This window comes from Miscanthus floridulus, chromosome 5 (genome assembly GCF_019320115.1).
Source record: "Miscanthus floridulus cultivar M001 chromosome 5, ASM1932011v1, whole genome shotgun sequence".
NCBI lineage: Eukaryota > Viridiplantae > Streptophyta > Magnoliopsida > Poales > Poaceae > Miscanthus > Miscanthus floridulus.
The window spans coordinates 78,570,775-78,590,556 of record NC_089584.1 but is presented as its reverse complement, the minus strand read 5'-3'; positions in this window follow the sequence as shown (position 1 = coordinate 78,590,556).

Genomic DNA, 19,782 nt, shown 5'->3' with positions numbered 1-19,782 from the left:
GATGTCACCATAGCACAGTTGGCTAACATTGTAGCGAAGCGGATTTCACCCTGTCTCACAAGCCAGTCAAGGGTGCTGGACCTCCTTTATGAAACCGTCCACCAAAAGCTTAGCAAGCTCCTCCTCCATAGTCATACACCTCTCCTTGTCGAGGGAGTGACGACCTCCCCCACCCCCACCTCCACCCCCACCCCCACCCTAGCTGATTTGCTCTCTAGTTGTGTTTGTGTGGTGTAGGGGTTACAATCAAGGAGGGGTCACAATCGTTAGTCACTTAAATACTTCACAAACATCATTAGTTATTTATTTGTATTGTCATTAATTCACCAAAACCCACAGTAGGATTAGATGCACTTTCTAAAACTCAAATCCATCCTTTGAGCACTCTATTTCTTTGTCAAGCTGGCAGCTTTGCGTTTGTCCCTTCAATCGCTCCGAGAGGTCTCTGTCGTGTTTTTCTGGTGGAAATCAGATTACCGCAAAAGTTAAGGAGGATCAAAATGACTTGTTTCACCCAAAAACAGAGGCCGCCTCAAAAAGTAAGGCCTTGATTTTGGGCTCGCTAACGTTGCACTAGCATGTACTAAAATACACTATTGATTCTCAAACTGACTCAAGGTGCCATCCAGGTTCTCAAATTTCCAAAATGTATATCCAGATACCTAAAGGCCTAAACTCACATATACGAATAATGTTATCGATGCAGAAAGTGACCAACACGTAAATATTTATAGTTTTGTTGTACGTTGTCATCGGAGGTGACCTAGCACTCAATGACACAGGGTTTATATTGGATTAGGCAACGTGCCCTACGTCTAGTTTGAGTCGTTCAGTGACTTTATTCCTAAGCCCAGGTGCTCGAAGTTTGTTGTGGGGTTACAAACGGAAGGGAGAAAGATGGGGCGTACAAGAGGTCCGGTCGAACTCTGGTCTGAAGAGCTAAGAGTGACGGGAGCTCCACTATGTGCTAAGTGTTCGAGCATGTGCTCGGTATAACTTTAGAGTGTCTAAAGCTACAGGGTGAATCAATGTAAGTGAACTGATCGATCTCCTTGTTGGAAGAGAGCGCATCCCCTTTTATAGATGAAGGGGATGGCCTTACAAGTGAGAGGGTGAGAGTACGTATGCTACTAAGTCTTGTTGCCTACACCGGCAGGTACAAGATGATGGTAGGCACCCACAATACTGTTTAATGTCAGATGCACATGGAAAGTTGCGTCTTCTTCTGGTAAGACAGACGTCGATGTCTACCATACTGTTGATGCTGAGAGCCATACAGGGGGTTTTACCATGTTCGCCTGTACGGTAAATGCCGGCGTCCACAACACTGTTGATACCCAGAGACATGTGGGGGAGCCTAACCGTGTTTGTCTGGTATGGGAGTTGATGGCGCGCACAACACTGTAGGGAAAATATCGGCGCCTATAACACTGCTTGGGTTCTGTTATGCCAGAGAGGTCGTAGGGTACTGTCCTGTAGGTGTACAGGGTACGTTCCTCGGTATTACAGTTGACTTGGGTGCCCTGCTTTACTTTTTCCATCTGTTCCCTGGTCCTTACCGAGTGGGCGTCCTCGGTCGGTTTGTCCCAGTCAGCTCTGATTGCGCCAGTCGAATAAGAGCTGTAAGCAGGGGTTCGGCGCGTCCCCGGTTAAAGACGCGGGTCAGGGTCGGAAAGTGGTGTTTGGCCAGTCCCTCCGGTCGAAGAGGCCGTCCGGAGGTGGACCGATGTTAGAAGCGAGCGTTGTTCCTCCTTTGTGAGGCCTTTCGGTCGGAGAGGCGGGCCAGAGTCGGAAGCGGGCGTCGTTCCTCCTCGGCCAGGCCTTCCGGTCGAAGATTGGATTATCCTTCTGGCCCGTCATTTAGGTGTTTGGGTCGGCCCCTGAGCTGCGCATTGTTCGTAACATTATCTGTTGGGCCGAGTGAAAGGACCTTGATGTCGCCTAAGAGGCCTAGAGGGGGGTGAATAGGCCTATAAAAATTCAACTTGAAACTCTGTTAGAACAGAGGGCGGCACTGCCGCTCTTCAAAAATAAAGCAGATAGTGTTGAGATTTCACAGATAGTAACCTGACCCTCTCAACTGCTCAATCCAGCAACAGAAAGACAAAATCCAGTTCGAAGACTGGATACCACAGAAATCTCACACAAGAGAGGATCGAGCTACGAAACCCTAACAACAGCTAGCAAAGAGTTGAACCAGCAAGAACACAAAGTGAAGCACGCGAGACATAAAATTTATCCCGTGGTTCAGCTCGCTACCAAGGCTTGACTAAGTCCACATTGTTGAGGCATCCACAAAAGGATTGGCTCGCCACCAAGGCTTGCCTTGCCCTCGTTCTCAAATCAAGAGAATGAACTCTTAAAGTGAGGAATAATTTTTTAGCTATAGGATGAGGTTACAAACCTCCCAAGGCTGCCACACAAGTTGGCAAGCACAAGGGCGACGCCTAGCCGGCTAGGAGCAAGCTCCAAGAGTAACAAACCCTAGAACCACCAGCCAAACGTGAACCAAATGCTCTTAGACTTTGGAAATCAGTGGATCTGCTCTACAATCGAGTTTTGTTGTCTTTTCTCTCAAGTTTTGATGGTGGAAATCAAGGATTGTTTGGGAGCTTGAAGGAGCAACAATGAAGGAGAGAGAGGTGAGCTTTGGTCTGTTCAGTTTCAAACTGAACTGTTGGAGAAGAAGGCTCTCCGTTGTAGGCCGGCCCAAATGGTATTTATACCTCTTGGGTCTCAACGGTCGTTTATGGGCGGCACTGCCGCCCTCATAGGGCGGCACTAGCCAAAACAGGTAGAATCTAGAGATTTTTAGCTGACTGCTTTGGCTGGGTAAGAGGATATAGATCTATAGTTTTGAGCATCTGGTTGCATAGTTGACCAACTGTACTAGAATCCCTCTTTATAGTATGACTTTTCCTAAACTCAAATTCAAAGCATAAAAGAATGTAAATGCCTTTGAGCTGGTTGCCACTTCATTTGGCAATTGAGAACTTCTATTATCGAATATGTTTTCCTCATTCTCATTATACCTTGATTATGTGACTTGAACCATTTCCATACATGAGTTCAACTTCATGTCTTCAAGTCACTTCCACTAATGATTTGATCCTCAACACAGTATGACTCCTCATAGCTTGATTAGTGCCTCGACTCAATGTAAGTACTCTCTTCTTCACCTTAGCCATGGTACCTCGGTCGCCAAGCCGTCGCTTGCCCTTCACCTTCGCTTAGTACCTCGAAGCCCTTTCCTTGCTATCTTCACCCTATCAAGCCATACTTAAGTCACATTATATTAAGCATCCATTAAAAAACATTTCTTCAATATTTTGATCCTTGCTTGAATACTTTCTAGATATGAATGTTGAGATCAATCAAGCTTCAATTTGTCTCACATAGAGACACACATGGATCAACATCAATATGGTCAAGCTAATTCACGATTCCTTATTTCCTTCTCATTTTGGCTTGACATTCCAATTGATCTTTAATATATTCATCCATATAAGCAAACCAATGTAGAGACCGACTTATATCCATTATACATTGTCATTTACCAAGTATGTTTGCTTTCACATGATGCTATGATATCCCACAACATAAAAGCCATTTCATTGATTCCATTTGCATTGTTGTTTTTTGCTTGAACTAGATTGCTTCCAAAAACTTCCAATACAACAATACACAGTTTGGCATTCACTTTAACATAATGTGGCATATCATCAAGTTTGCCTACTAGTTGAACCTTGTATATACTTGTTAATACACAACCCACAAGTATATGCAATAGACTCAATTTCCTATTCAACACTTAGCAAACTTATTAGACCTTTAATTGTGTTGTCATTCAATTTACCAAAACCCATTAAAGGGCTAGATGCACTCACAATCTCTCCCTTTTTAGTGATTGATAACAACACAACAAAAGCTTATAAGAGATTGATAAACATTAAGATTTGGAATCCTATTATATAGTGAGCTCCCCCTAAATGTGTGCATTGAAGGAATTTAAATTTTGGCCTCAAATGCCAAATACACATATTTAAGATGAAGTGTGGGATCTCCCCTATATCTTAGCATCCATGGGGTGCAAGGTGTAACATGATAACCGTGATGCTCATGACAGTTCATGCACTCAAAGATTGTTGACCAGCAGAGGGCGGCACTGTCGCACCAGAGAGCAGCACTGCCGTACCTGCCTGACCAGCACAGGAGAAAACAAGCATCACTCAAGGCATGAATGCCACACACTAGCATAAATGGTCCTTATCAAGAGCATCAATTTAAACTATCCTTGCACACACCACAATATTATTATTTTTTAAACCTTATATGTATGCATGTCCTTTACCCCTTTCCATCCTCATATCAATCTCTCTCCCCTTACATTCTCCCCCAATATTTCTCCCCCTTTGGCATTAATCTCCAAAAAGGATCTCTCTACCAAAAGGAAGAAATGTTGGTCGATAAGTGAGGCAAGAGTAGGTAAAAGTTTAGCATATGGGATTTCTCACCTATTTTCTACCAAACAAAGTATGCAACTTTTACGTCAAGATTCTTGAGATGTTAGCATATTTAGCTCATACCTCACTTAGATGACAGTATAACATGAGACAAACTCATGCCATCACCACAAGAGGTATCAACCAAATATCTAAAGAATTCTCTAATTGCCACCACAAGAACAAACTTATGGTGTGACTCAAAAATTGCATACACATGCACACACTAGCATGTAAAGGCCTAGATGCACAAAGATAATACATGAGTTCATGGAGCTATATACCTTTGTTCTAAGCCTCATAATTTCCACCATGAAGATGATTTCAATACTTGGATTTAGTGCTCTAATGGGACTAGTACTTTTTTATGCAAGATAATTTCATTTGTGCCCATCTCTCATCATCATCATCTTCAAGGAGATACCATAGACTTGTGCTTGATATTAATTGAAAGTCCATTGCTAGCTCTTGTTGTCATATTGAGATATCAGTTGAAGACAAATTTCTTGATATACCAAGTTAAAGATTATCAATCAATATCAATTGAAATATGATCTTCATAATTTTGACACCAATTAAGAGTCTTCATAAGGCTTTGTAATATTTTGGTCGTCAGCAGCTAGCCCAGGGGCCGTGGGATGAGTATATATACACCCAAAACCAAAACTAGCCATTGAAGTTTAAAAACCAGCCATCAAGACCTATACAGGTGCGGCACTGCCGCCCTTATGCACGGCACTGCCGTAGCTCTTAGAAACAGCACAGGTCACCTCACGGAAAACATCATATCTCTTTACTCCGAACTCCGTTTTTAGTGATCTTGGACTTTCTGGAAAGCTTGTTTCGAGAGCTATCCAGCCCAACCAAGAGAAATCTCAAGATCAACAAGTGCAAGTGCTATTCTATTGAAAGGATCTTCACTAGTTGATGCTAATTGGAATGAATGCCCATATCTCATAATGTCACCTAGGAAATGCTCATAAAGACAAGATATACCATTAAATTGCACAAGAGAATTTAACAACTAGTGATCATTTTGGATGTGAAAGACATGTAGATCACTAATTGCAAAACCTTATAACATAGACTAAATTACCCATTTTTTTGATAGTGCATACATATACATGTGGAAGGCAAGAACATAGGCACTTTTGGTTAATTAAGTCCAAACAAGGGAATTTAAGCTATATTATGGAGAGTAGCTACTTAAGAGATAAAAATACAATCCAAATGAATATGAGAGATAACCAATTTGGATTGAGTCAATGTAGCATACTCATGAGAGACTCATTCTCAGCAAGAGACTACATAAATTCACTAGAAGAAAAGGTTAGTCTTAAAAGACACAAGGCATAGGATGGGCTCCCCCTTAATATGTGCATCAAGTGCTTGAATTACTTGTGAAATGCACTAGAATTGGTTTAAGAGTCGAGGGAAGTTCATCCTATATCTTGGTCAAGGCATGATAAATTTGCAACAATTGAAATTATGCCAAGGAAACATACCACCACCAAGGTAGATAGATCACCACATAAATTTTCATCGATATGACCATCATAGAAGAGACTTCAATGATTTGGATGGCTATAGTTCTCACTTGATGAAATGTGGTAAAACTAACCTCTTGTGATCATCCAAGATCCATATTAGTTTCTTAGTTCTTTCTTTACCTAGAGCAACTCACACAGAGAGCAAAGATAAAATTCATGAAATTTGCAAATTATGAACTAGGAGTTACCACTCTTCGTTGATAAGATCCTGGGAGATCAATGGGATAGATCATAGGTACTTGATGAGCACTTAGAGAGGAGAAATAGCAATAAAAGCCCACTCTTTAATTATTTTCTCCATCTCATCCAAATCTAGGTCTATTTAAAGGATTGGGACATTCAACATTTAAACCAAGAGCACTTGGTTTATAAAGACCAAGACCTCCTAGAATAATTATGAAACATCTAGAGAATCCAAAGGAACTACCCATCCTCCCTTTTTTTCATGTATGGGACTGCACATCAAACACTTGAAAGAAACCAATAATCCCACAAGATATAGGCTAAGCTCCCCCTAAATTTGTGCATACAAGAGTACACAAAGTTCACTTAAGCACATTAACAATATGAGGTCAAGGGAGTGACTTGCACTATACTTCAACCGATTTGAACTCCTTGAAACTGCTTGCAATTCAATAGCCTCAGCTGATTACTTCTTGTTCCAACTAGTTGCAATCACTTGCTGCTGCTTGTACTCTGATTGCAACTTATTTGGACCCTTGTCTGAGTTCTTTTCTTTCATTGAAACTTCTTTAGACCAAATTTATATTTCTCATATTTACTGATTCTTCATGACCAACTTGAGAGCTAACTCAATCTTGTTGCCACAATGCAATCCAATTCCATTCAGTCAGTTTTCATATTCTGTCATCCTCAGAAAAAAATCCATATCTCTCAGACCACTAGCCCAATATGCATTAAAATTGGTAGAGATATTCATCTATGAGTCCTCTAACTTCTCTAAAAAATTTAGCTCATTTGAACTCCATTTGGTCAGTGAAAATAATTTTCTACTAGAACTGCTCAAGTCTGAAACTGCACTGTTGAAGCTGACAGAAACCAACTCAAAACTGATTTTCTTCAAAACCAATCTTCATACCAATTGTACAGCAACAAGTACTAGATGTGTATAGCATGATCACAAATTTTTAGGTCAATTTATCAGTATTTGAATCTCCAAATCCATGCTTGAAGGCAGTCAACTTAGATTTGTAATTTTCTGGACAGATTTGATGATCGATGATTCTTCTTCTTTTCCTGTCCAATCTTTGAGGTGATTTCAGTTGAGAATACATACAAGATGTTATATCCATTCAGTCCTCTCATCAACACTTGTAATCTTATGAATTCTTCTTGTATAGCTTATTCAAATCAACCTCAGACTTGATTCAAGCGAAACTAAAACTTTTGATCTAAATGACCTTTAGTAGCAACATCTTTCTTTAGGTGAAGAATAACCTTTAAGCTTGTGAATTAAATTAGCACAACATCTTCTTATTGATTTTCTATGAATAAGCTCAATCACAAGAAGACATTAGTAACACAAGCACTAGTTTTTCCATTTAGTAACCATTTATATGTGGATGACAAGTGGGTTACCAAAATGGAGAAACCTCATAACATGGACTAAATCTCCCTTGATGCCTCATGCACATTCTTTTGAGTGGAATGGAAATGTAAATGTGCATGGTTGGTCATTTAAGTCCAAAGGGCAGATTTAAGCCATATTATGGTGAGTGGCTAACATAGACAAATCTAATCCAAATTAGCTAGAGAGAAAATACATCACATGGTTTTGGATTGATAGCCTTCATATAATAGCACACTCTATTTGAGAAACACATTCTCATTTAGTGAGACTACATAAATCACTTAGAGAGAAAGATTAGTCTCACAACTCTAGCCATAGAGTAAAGTCTCCTTTTATAAGTGCTCTAAGTATTTGAATTTCTCACATAGCACTTTATTCATTTAAGAACTTGAGATTTTCACTCTATGTCTAGGTCATGGCAACAATAGTGTAATCAATTTGAACTATGCCAAGGGATACTCACAACCATTATAGCATGTAGATGCCCATAAGATGAAAATGAGAATTTGGCAATCTAACATATGACAAGATTCCATCAAGTAGGAAGTTCTTGACTTATGAGTAATAAGTCCCTTTACTTGACTTGAGCTTGATTCTTTATTCTTGGCCATTTTAAAATCTACTTGTATCCTCCAATGTGTACCAAGATTCCAAATCCATCAAACCAACTCATAATGTGCGCGAACATAAACTTGCTTCATCTTGTTTTTCTTGGTTTGAAGTCCACAAAAGAAAGTCAAGTCACCTATGTTGCTTGATGTGGATGATCAATTCAATTTTGATCATATTTCTATTCTATGACCAGCAACCAATGAATATCCTCAAGTGCTTCTATTATCCTAAGTGGCTACACAAGACACAAAGGAGTTTAGTTTCAAATAAATTGCACTTGAGATTTAAATGTTACCACCCTTCTTGATTGTAATGGATGAGGTGGTCTTTTCATCTTCATCTTGCACATATGAAGGTTGTAGATTTGTCCACGAACTAGAGTGGAGTCAGCTGCTACTATGTAGGAGGGATGGCACTACTGCCCTTGAGTGCGGCACTGCCGCCCTACTGATTTGCAGTAGGGGTGTGCTGCACCTCTGCATCAGAGTTATCAGTGGAATTTGGTACAACAGCAACTTGAGGAGCTTCCACTTTTGTGGCATGTACTTCTTGTGGTCTTATATCACCAATGGCCATTTTCTTGATTTCTCCACAAGGTGGTTCCTCATTACCTACAACATGAATAAGATCTTGCTCTACTAGAGAGCCATTAAAAGCATCATATGGCAAATTATTCATTTAGACTTGAAGTACTCTAGCCACTCTTAATAATTCACAAACACACATATATTTGTGGACTATTAGAGACTACACATGTCAAGTGGCTAGCTAGCAAGGGTTAGGTACTAGTTACCAAGGTGAATATGAAGTTTGAAGTATTTCCATTGATTCATCTTTGGGTCAACCATATAAGAGTATGCAATGTGAATTGATTGATAGCTTGAGTGAATATTTTCAATCAACTTGCTCAAGCACCCGAAGCTTCATATCACCTTCAAGTACCTACAACACTTACTAAGCACAATTTGGTACCCAAACTATGTTGGGTCCATTATGGTTAGTCACAAGAGACTTAGGCACCCAAATGGCTTGTGTACTAGCACATGGTGAACCAATCACCTTCCTAGCACAAGTGTCATTTTTGGGCCTCCTAAGCATATTTAAATCAATTGACAAGTTGAGCTTAGAAGTGTTACCCATGGGACAATCTTTACTTAAATGTCCCTTTCCTTTGCAAGTGTAGCATAGGCGATTCTTGTTCTTTCTAGCCTTCTCTTCTTGCACTTTGCTTGCTACCTTGCTAATGAACCTCTTTGTTGATGATGACAAGCCTTCACTTTTCTTATTAGAACATGAGCCAATTTCATGTCCCTTCTCATGACAACCATAACACTTCCTCTTGCTTCTTCTTGTCTTGTTCTTTGGAAGTGTGGCTTGATCATCGACCTTGTTGGAACACATAGAAGCATTGTGTCCCATGTTGGAGAACTTGACATGAGCCTTCTTCTTCTTCTCTTGGATCTTGCTCATGCCCTTCTCTTCTTTCTTCAAGGGGCAATCTCTGACATGGTGACTGTCTTTCTTGCACTTGAAGCAAGTGATGAGAGTCTTCTTTGATTGACGTTGCACCTTGATGGCCTTGGGAACTTTCCTGTTCTATCTAGGTGTGGCACTACCACCCTTGGGGTGCGACACTGCCGCAGTCTGTTCAGCTGGCTTAACTACTGCATTCTAGACAGATTGCACTTCTTTAAGTATCCCCTTCACTTTGCCATTGTTGGACTTGTAACCCTTTTGATAAGGCTTGATGCATGCATCGGTTGATCCCTTCTCAAGCTTCTTCACCATGTCTTCATGGTTATCTTGAGAAGGTTGAGCATTGCACTTGCCCTTCCATTGAATCAAGTCCCTTTTTAGCATTTCAACTTCTTCCTTGAGCTATTCATTTTCTTTTGCAATGAAATTATCACAAGTTTCTACAATTACATGCTCAACGGAAGGTTGGCTTGCTTGAGAGCAACACTTGTTAGCACATGATAAAATAGATGAAGCTTGTGTATATGTGCATTTGTGAGTGTGAGGTTGGTATGATTTTACCATTGTTACCACAACCTCATGAGCAACTTCTAGCATGAGATGAGATTCCATAAGCTTCTCATGAGAGCACAAAAGCCCATCATGACTTTCTTGCAAAGTCTCATTTTTGCTAGTAAGCCTTTCCAACTTGTCCTTGAGCATATAATTCTGATCTTCTAATTGAGCAACACAAGATAGAGAGTTAATAGTATGAGTTTGCTCAATTGACAAGTTTTCATACCTTTGGACCAAGCTAGCATGAGAGCACTTAAGCTTTTCATGCTTTTTGGTCAACTTCTCCAAGCATTTGATCTTTTCAACGAGAAGCTCTTCTTGCTTGTAGAGATCTTCTTCTTGCTCTTGAATCTTCTCTATGAACTTGATCACTATCAACTTGTCTTTCTTGCTTAGACGTGCAAGGTGTTGATTGATCTCATCATCATCACTACCACTATCACTGTCACTCTCACTCTCACTCTCACTTGCCACTTTCTTCTCTTTCTTTGCCATGAGATTGATATGTGAAGTGGTATAGAAAGTTGAGCTTCCTGGTAAGGTGGATTCATCATTTGGCTTCCACCGATCACAAGCTTCTTCTTCCTTCAAAATGTTAGTCTCACAAGAACTAAAGAAAGTAGAAGTACCACATGTAAAAATATTATTCTCACCAACTATTTCATTACCATCCAATAAGTCATATGTTGGCGAGGAAGTGGATGTGGCATGATCAAATAGGCCTTTTGAGAGAATCACTTGAGGCTCATTATTTGTCGATGAAGTTGAGCATTCCTCAAGTGGTTTTTCCAATGAGAGGTTGCTCTCTTCACATTTGGAGTTGCCATACATTTCCTTAAGTGTGGTCCAAATGATATGAGCATCACCAAGTGGTTCACCATCTCCAAATATGATAGCATCAAGTATATCTTCACTCAAAGCACTAAATAATACATTAGCAGCTTGAGCATTGAGTTGTAAGCATTTCACTTCCTCTCTAGAGAGGTAGATCAAATCATCATGAGGAGGTGAAATGCTTACATCTACAATCTGCTCTATTTGAGGACCCATGGTCCTAAAAGCATCAAGCACACTAGCAGACCAAGATGTATAATTTGAGCCATCTAAAAGTAAAAATTCTAGAGATACCTCCTCACTTGTCGACATCATTCTCTCAAGGCGGTTAAGCCTAAAATTGAGAGCTAGGCTCTGATACCAATTGAAAGGACCTTGATATCGCCTAGGAGGCCTAGAGGGGGGGTGAATAGGCCTATAAAAATTTAACTTGAAACTCTGTTAGAACAGAGGGCGGCACTACCGGCCTTATAGGGCGGCACTGCCGCTCTTCAAAAATAAAGCAGATAGTGTTGAGATTTCATAGATAGTAACCTGACCCTCTCAACTGCTCAATCTTACAACAGAAAGACAAAATTTAGTTCAAAGACTGGATACCATAGAAATCTCACATAAGAGAGGATCGAGCTACGAAACCCTAACAACAGCTAGCAAAGAGTTGAACCAGCAAGAACACAAAGTGAAACACGCGAGACACAAAATTTATCCCGTGGTTTAGCTCGCCACCAAGGCTTGCCTAAGTCCACGTTGTTGAGGCATCCACAAAAGGATTGGCTCGCCACCAAGGCTTGCCTTGCCCTCATTCTCAAATCAAGAGAATGAACTCTTAAAGTGAGGGGTAATTTCTTAGCTACAGGATGAGGTTACAAACCTCCTAAGGCTACCACACAAGTTGGCAAGCACAAGGACGACGCCTAGCCGGCTAGGAGCAAGCTCCAAGAGTAACAAACCCTAGAACCGCTGGCCAAACATGAACCAAATGCTCTTAGACTTTGGGAATCAATGGATCTGCTCTCCAATCGAGTTTTGCTGCCTTTTCTCTTAAGTTTTGATGGTGGAAATCAAGGATTGCTTGGGAGCTTGAAGGAGCAATAATGGAGGAGAGAGAGGTGAGCTTTGGTCTGTTCAGTTTCGAACTGAACCGTTAGAGAATAAGGCTCTCTGTTGTAGGCTGGCCCAAATGGTATTTATACCTCTTGGGTCCCAATGGTCATTTATGGGTGGCACTGTCGCCCTCATAGGGCGGCACTGTTGCCCTAGCCAAAATAGGTAGAATCTGGAGATTTTTGGCTGGCTGCTTTAGCTAGGTAAGAGGATATAGATCTGTAGTTTTGAGCATCTGGTTGCATAGTTGACCAACTGTACTAGAATCCCTCTTTATAGTATGGCTTTTCCTAAACTCAAATTCAAAGCATAAAAGAATATAAATGCCTTTGAGTTGGTTGCCACTTCATTTGGCAATTGAGAACTTCTATTATCGAATATGTTTTCCTCATTCTCATTATACCTTGATTATGTGACTTGAACCATTTCCATACATATGAGTTCACCTTCATGGTTTCAAGTCACTTCCACTAATGATTTGATCCTCAACACAATATGACTCCTCATAGCTTGATTAGTACCTCGACTCAATGCAAGTACTCTCTTCTTCACCTTAGCCATGGTACCTCGATCGCCAAGCCATCGCTTGCCCTTCACCTTCGCTTAGTACCTCGAAGCCCTTTCCTTGCTATCTTCACCCTATCAAGCCATACTTAAGTCACATTATATTAAGCATCCATTGAAAAACATTTCTTCAATATTTTGATACTTGCTTGAATACTTTCTAGATATGAATGTTGAGATCAATCAAGCTTCAGTTTGTCTCACATAGAGACATACATGGATCAACATCAATATGGTCAAGCTAATTCATGATTCCTTATTTCCTTCTCATTATGGCTTGACATTCCAATTGATCTTTCATATATTCATCCATGTAAGCAAACCAATGTAGAGACCGACTTATATCCATTATACATTGTCATTTACCAAGTATGTTTGCTTTCACATGATGCTATGATATCCCACAACATAAAAGCCATTTCATTGATTCCATTTGCATTGTTGTCTTTTGCTTGAACTAGATTGCTTCCAAAAACTTCCAATACAACAATACACAGTTTGGCATTCACTTTAATACAATGTGGCATATCATCAAGTTTGCCTACTAGTTGAACGTTGTATATACTTGTTAATACACAACCCACAAGTATATGCAATAGACTCAATTTCCTGTTCAACACTTAGCAAACTTATTAGACCTTTAATTGTGTTATCATTCAATTTACCAAAACCCACTAAAGGGCTAGATGCACTCACACTAAGCCTTTGTTGGGAAACTGATCCATGAGGGACCCTGGGTTTATGAACCCGACAGGAGCCCCCGAGCCCCGAGCGATTCGGGTAGAATCATCTAGGGGATTTTTGTTTTGATGCCGGATGCGCGTGAGCGCACCCGTGGGTGTAGCCCCCGAGCCCTAGGTGATTTTGGGTAGAATTGTCTAGGGGGTTTTGTTGCCAGCGGAGGACGTTTCGTCAGCGGGTGCGCGCGAGCGCACCCGCGGGTGTAGCCCCTGAGCCCCCGGGCGATTCGGTCAGAATCGCCTAGGGGGGTTTTTGTCAGCGAGCATGTGTGCATGCATTTTAGTCGAGACAGAGTCATCAACCAAGGTATCGTGCATAGCTGAGGCAGATTGTTTTTAGGGATCGAGCGAGATGGAGCTCATGGATCCTGGCGTCGGGCGTAGCCAAGGGATCGAAACGGACTCACGGATCTAGGCGTCGGGCGCGTCGAGGGATTTGGGCAAGTTAGAGTTGTGGACCAAGGTGCAGCGAGGCATTTTTTTGGTGTCTTGAGCCCCTGAGCCCTGTTGGCCTTTGGCAGGGGTCGGTTGAGTTTTGTGTGTTACCCCGTCCGTGGTTTCTCACAACCAGAGGGGCTAAGCTAACGTCGCTTGCCTCGATCGCTCGAGCTCGAGTGACACGCTTGGTGAGCTCGCTAACGGGTATGATCGAGTGAAATCCAGGTCCATCGTTCATGATGGGGTTAGCATAGCCCTCTTGTGACATTCCACTGCTCCTTAACCTACAACCTGACAGATGCCTAGGTCGTTCCAGAGACCGACCTAGGTGGTCCGCTGGCCTCTCCTCAATGGAGATTCTATGGGTTTGGTAGAGGTTTAGGATCAAACAAGAAGGTTGAGATGACCCTGTCTGCTTTAGGGTAGACTGGGCGAGGGCTGCTTGGGGCTCATCTGCGTTTTCTCCTATGGCTCTATTTGACGCGAGGCGGACTCGAGCCCTTTGTGGGCTAGCCTTTGAACCCTGGTAGGTCGTTGCTCATGTTTGAATGAGGCAACTGTCACTTCGTGACACAACATGAAGCGTTGTGATGCATTTAACCACATATATGATGCCTTAGCACCCGAGCCCTTGGGCGATTTGGGTAGAATCATCCAGGGGGCACGGACGTATGAAATGAATGCATGTATGGATGTATGAATGATTATATAAAGAAATAGTGGGGGTTTGGTAATGTTACCTTGATGACTCGAGTGACGGGGTTTGAAGAGCTCCAATCAGAAATGTCTGACCAGGATCTATGCTCGTCATTCGTGATGAAGTCAGCATGGCCCACATGGGGCGTCCCTTTGCTCCTTACCTGTCTCTTGGCATTTTTCTGAGCCATTCGATTGATTTTGGAAGCCCGATGGTCTCTCTTGGGCGGAGATTCCATAGTTGGGCCTTTCTAAGTCCTGCCTAGGAAGGCGGAGGGCTGCCTACGCGTGGTGGCGCTTTGTTTCTCATGCCCGGTCATGCGGTAGTGGTGGGCCATACCTAGGCCATGTCCCATCTGACCAGGCATCATTCTGTTGGTCAAGGTGCATCCTATCGGTCGGGGTGTGTCCTATCATTTCCCACCCGCATTGAATAGGGGAAGGGAGAGGGTTTTTCACCCCATTCCTTTCGCCTTTCCTCAACTGCTCTGCATTTTCTTTAAATAGGGGAAGGGAGAAGGAAAAGAGAACTCACAGACCCATTCATGATTCTAGAGCACGATGTCTAGTTGGAGGTCCCCCAATGTAGATGAGATGGTGCTAGCCTCCTTTGCCGAGAAGGGGCTGCTTCCATCGAAGGAGGTGGCGCACTAGGGGGTGTCATATGTCGCCGACTTCGTCACCATCTACAAGGCTTTCATCGGGATGGAGCCGTACATGGATTCCTTTCGACGAGTCTTCTCCAGGTGAGCCTTGTCGGAGAGGAAGATGCTCAGGACTGTGCTGGTGGGAGGTTTCACCCTTGCGGCTGCTCACGTTGGCCAATTCCTAAAGTTTGATGAGATATCTTCTAGCCACAGCGGCCATACCTCAGTGGGCAGCATCCATGCCTAGGAGCTGCCTCGACTCCCGTCTGACTAGGCATCGTTCCATCAGTCAGGGTGCATCCTATCGGTCGAGGCATGTCCTGTCATTTCCCATCCGCATTGAATGGGGGAAGGGAGAGGGTTTTTTGCCCCATTCCTTTTGCCTTTCCTCAACTGCTCTGCCTTTTCTTTAAATAGGGGAAGGGAGAAGGAAAAGAGAACTCATAGACCTGTTCATGATTCTGGAGCGTGATGTCTAGTTGGATGTCCCCCAATGTAGATGAGATGGTGCTAGCCTCCTTCACCGAGAAGGGGCTGGTTCTGCCGAAGGAGTTGGCGCACTAGGGGTGCCGTATGTCGCCAGCTTCGTCACCATCTACGAGGCTTTCATCGGGATGGAGCCATACATGGATTCCTTCCGGCGAGTCTTCTCCGAGTGAGCCTTATCAGAGAGGAAGACGCTCGGGACTGTGCCGGTGGGAGGTTTCACCCTTGCGGCTGTTCACGTTGGCCAGTTCCTAAAGTTTGATGAGATATCTTCTAGCCATGGCGGCCATACCTCGGCGGGCAGCATCCATGCCTAGGAGCTACCTCGACTACATGAGAAGGTCAAGAGCTCCATGCTCTTCTATTAAGCATCTATGGGTGCGACGCCCTTGAGGTACCCGTTGTGCTCAATGAAATCGAGGGAGCGGAACCGGGCGGGGCCCTTGCGAGGGTGGTTATGTCCAGCGACATGTGTTGTGGCCTCTCCTTTGGCATCAGTTGATGCCATCGAGCGGCCATAGTAGTATTTAGAGTAGAAGTAGTCAGCAAATATAATCGTTAAATTTGCGGGGGAGCCCCCATGTGAATAGTTTTTTGTATCAATGAATACATCAGTTATGTTTTTGTGATAGAATCACTATACGTTCCTTGTTTTTTATCCTAGCATAGCTTTGTTTTTATCCTTTCCTTTTCACACCTGCTTGTTCGTTCCATAGGCTGTAGCTTTTAAGAACGTGGGCATGGCCCACGGGGCTCGGCTGCTTATAACCGTAGGTCGTGGCGGGGTGCGTTCGGTTGGGAGTAAGAACAAAGTCACGTAGGGTAATTAAAGGAATGGAATGCACTTCCGTTCGGGGACAAAGTTTTTACCATGTGATAGTAAAAAAAGAGAGGTAGTATTTAGTATTGTACCCTCATGGAGCCCCCAAGCGACCTGGGCTGAAAGTGTTTGGGCTAGGGTGCTTTACAGGAGCAAGTGTTGAATAAAAGCGGTAAGACCAAATTTAGGGGGAAAACAACATAGCTGTTCAATGTTCCAAGTGTTGGTGAGAACGTTGCCATTGTCGTCCTTCAGTTGGTAGGCGCCTGGCTGGATCACTTCGGTCACTGTATAGGGTCCTTCCCATGGTGGAGAGAATTTGTGTTTCTCCTTCGTCGATTGGGTCCTCCAGAGTATGAGATCACCAACTTTGAAGATCCTCCCCTTGATCTTCCTTTTGTGGTACCTGTAGAGAGTTTGCTGGTAGCAAGCGAAGCGGATGACGATCGTCTCGTGGGCCTCCTCGAGCAGGTCGACTACTTCTTGCTGAGCCTCTGCGGCTCGGTCGTGGTTGAGGTTGGAGGGCAGCACTGTTTCAGCTCCGTAGGCCAAGAAGGGTGTGAACCCTATGGATCGGTTTGGGGTCATTCTCAGGCTCTAGAGGATTGTTGGGACCTCTGTAACTCATCGCCTGGCATACTTGTTGAGTCGGTCGAAGATGCGTGGCTTAAGTTCTTGGAGGACCATGTCATTGGCACGCTCGACCTGACCGTTAGTACATGGGTGTCCGACCGAGGCCCAGTCGATTCTGATGTCGTATCCATCACTAAAGTCTAGGAACTTCTTCCTAGTGAAGTTAGTCCTGTGGTTAGTGATGATGCAGTTAGGAACGCCGAACCGGTAGATGATGTCAAGGAAGAATTTGACCACCTCTTCCGAGCGGATGTTGGTGATGGGCTTGGCCTCTATCCATTTGGTGAACTTGTTGACTGCTACGAATAGGTGGGTGAAGCCACCCAGGCCCTTTTTGAGGGGTCCTATAATGTCGAGGCCTCAGACCGCGAATGGCCAGGTGATGGGATGGTTTGAAGCTCCTATGCTGGTAAATGAGTTTGTCGAGCATAGAATTGGCATCCCTCACACCTTCAGATGACCTCCTCTACATCTCATAGTACGGTGAGCCAATAAAAAACTTGGTGAAAGACTTTTCCAACCAGCGACCTCAGGGTTACGTGATGTCCGTAGATCCTGGCATGGACCTCAAGGAGGAGCTGCTTCCCCTGGTTAGTGGGGATTCACTTCATGAGCACCCCTGATGGACTCCGTTTGTAGAGTTCGTCACCGAGCGCGACGAAGGTCTTGGCACATCAAGCGATCCATCGGGCTTTAGTCCTTTTGGGTGGGAGAACCTCCTCGAGGAGGTAGGTGAGTAGCGGTGCTCGCCAGTCGGTTTGATCGAGTGCCAATACGGCGACATCAGCAGGTGACGTCGTCATAGAGGCACTAGGGTCAGAGCCCCTAAGCGTCGACTTGGCTCTAGGGTCAGAGCCCCTAGGCGCTGGCTTGGCGTCGGGGTGTGTCTGGGTCAGACCTTCCAGGATGCGGGCAGATGGCTCATGGAGATCATTGACGAAGATCTCACTCGGAGACGGATCTTACCTGTCGACCAATTTTGTGAGAAAATCGGTGGCATCGTTGTCCTTTCAGGGGACGTGATGTAGCTCGATCCCCTGGAATTTGTCCTCGAGCTTGCGCACCTCCTAGCAGTATGCTGTCATAAGGGGGCTTTTGCAGGAGGACTCCTTCATGACCTGGTCAACGACCAACTTCGAGTCACCGTGGACGTAGAGTCACGTAGCGCCGAGCTCGATGGCGATGTGTAGCCCATTGATGAGGGCCTCATATTCCATGGAGTTGTTTGAGGCCGAGAAATGGAGGTAGATGGCATAGCGGAGCCTACTCCCATTCGGGGAGATCATTACCACTCTAGTCCCCGAGCCAGGCGCCATTACGAACCCGTCGAAGTACATTGTCCAGTACTCATGGGTGACGTCTGGGGTCGGTAGCTACACCTCTATCCATTCAACGACAAAATCCGCGAGAGCCTGAGATTTAATAGCGGTACGGGAGATATACCTGATATCGTGGCCCTTGAGTTCGAGTGCCCACTTAGAGATCTGTCCCATGGTGTTGCAGTTGCGGATGATGTCCCTGAGCGGGTATGAAGTGACGACCATGACTTTATGGTCGATGAAGTAGTGCAGGAGCTTCTGGGTCACCATCAGCATGGCATATAGGAGTTTCTGCACCTAGGGGTACCAGACCTTGGGGTCAGTGAGTACCTCCTTGACAAAGTATATGGGCTGTTGGACCTTTAGGTGGTGTCCCGGCTCCTCCCTTTCGACGACTAGGGCGGCGCTTACCACATGGTTGCTGGCCGCGACGTAGAGGAGGGGTTCTCCCCGTTTGGGAGCGATGAGGATTTAGGCCAACGTCAGGGACGCTTTGAGGCTCTCCAGAGCCTGCTAAGCTTTCTCAGTCTAGACGAAGGCATCCATCTTTTTGAGGAGCTTGTAGAGTGGCATCCCCCATTCGCTGAGCCAGGAGATGAATCGGCTCAGGGTAGCTAGACAGCCGGTGAGCCTTTGCACGCCCTTGACGTTGCATATAGGGCCCATGTTGGAGATGGCCATGATCTTTTTGGGGTTGGCCTCGATGCTGCGCTCGGACATGATGTATCCTAGCAGCTTCCCCTTTAGAACCCCGAAAACACATTTCTTGAGATTCAATCTGATGTTGAACCTTCGAAGGTTCATGAATGTTGTGGCCAAGCTTGCGATCAGGTCATAAGCTTGAGCCATTTTGACCACTATGTCATCAACATAGACGACGATTGTTGGTTTCAGCCGCTCGGCTTGATCAGGTTGATAGAGCGGGTCAATTTAGTCGGTGAAGCATTGCTGCATGCACCTTTGGTAGATGGCGCTAGCGTTCTTTAGGCTGAAAGGCATGGTTACGTAGTAGTATGAACCATACGGGGTAATGAACGAGGTTGCGAGCTGATCGGACTCTTTCATCGTGATCTGGTGATAGCCCGCATAGGCATCCAGAAAGGAGAGGAGCTCGCAACCCGAGGTGGAGTCGACTATCTGGTCTATGCGCGGCAAAGAAAAGTGATCCTTTAGACACGCTTTATTGAGGCCAGTATAATCAACGCACATTCTCCA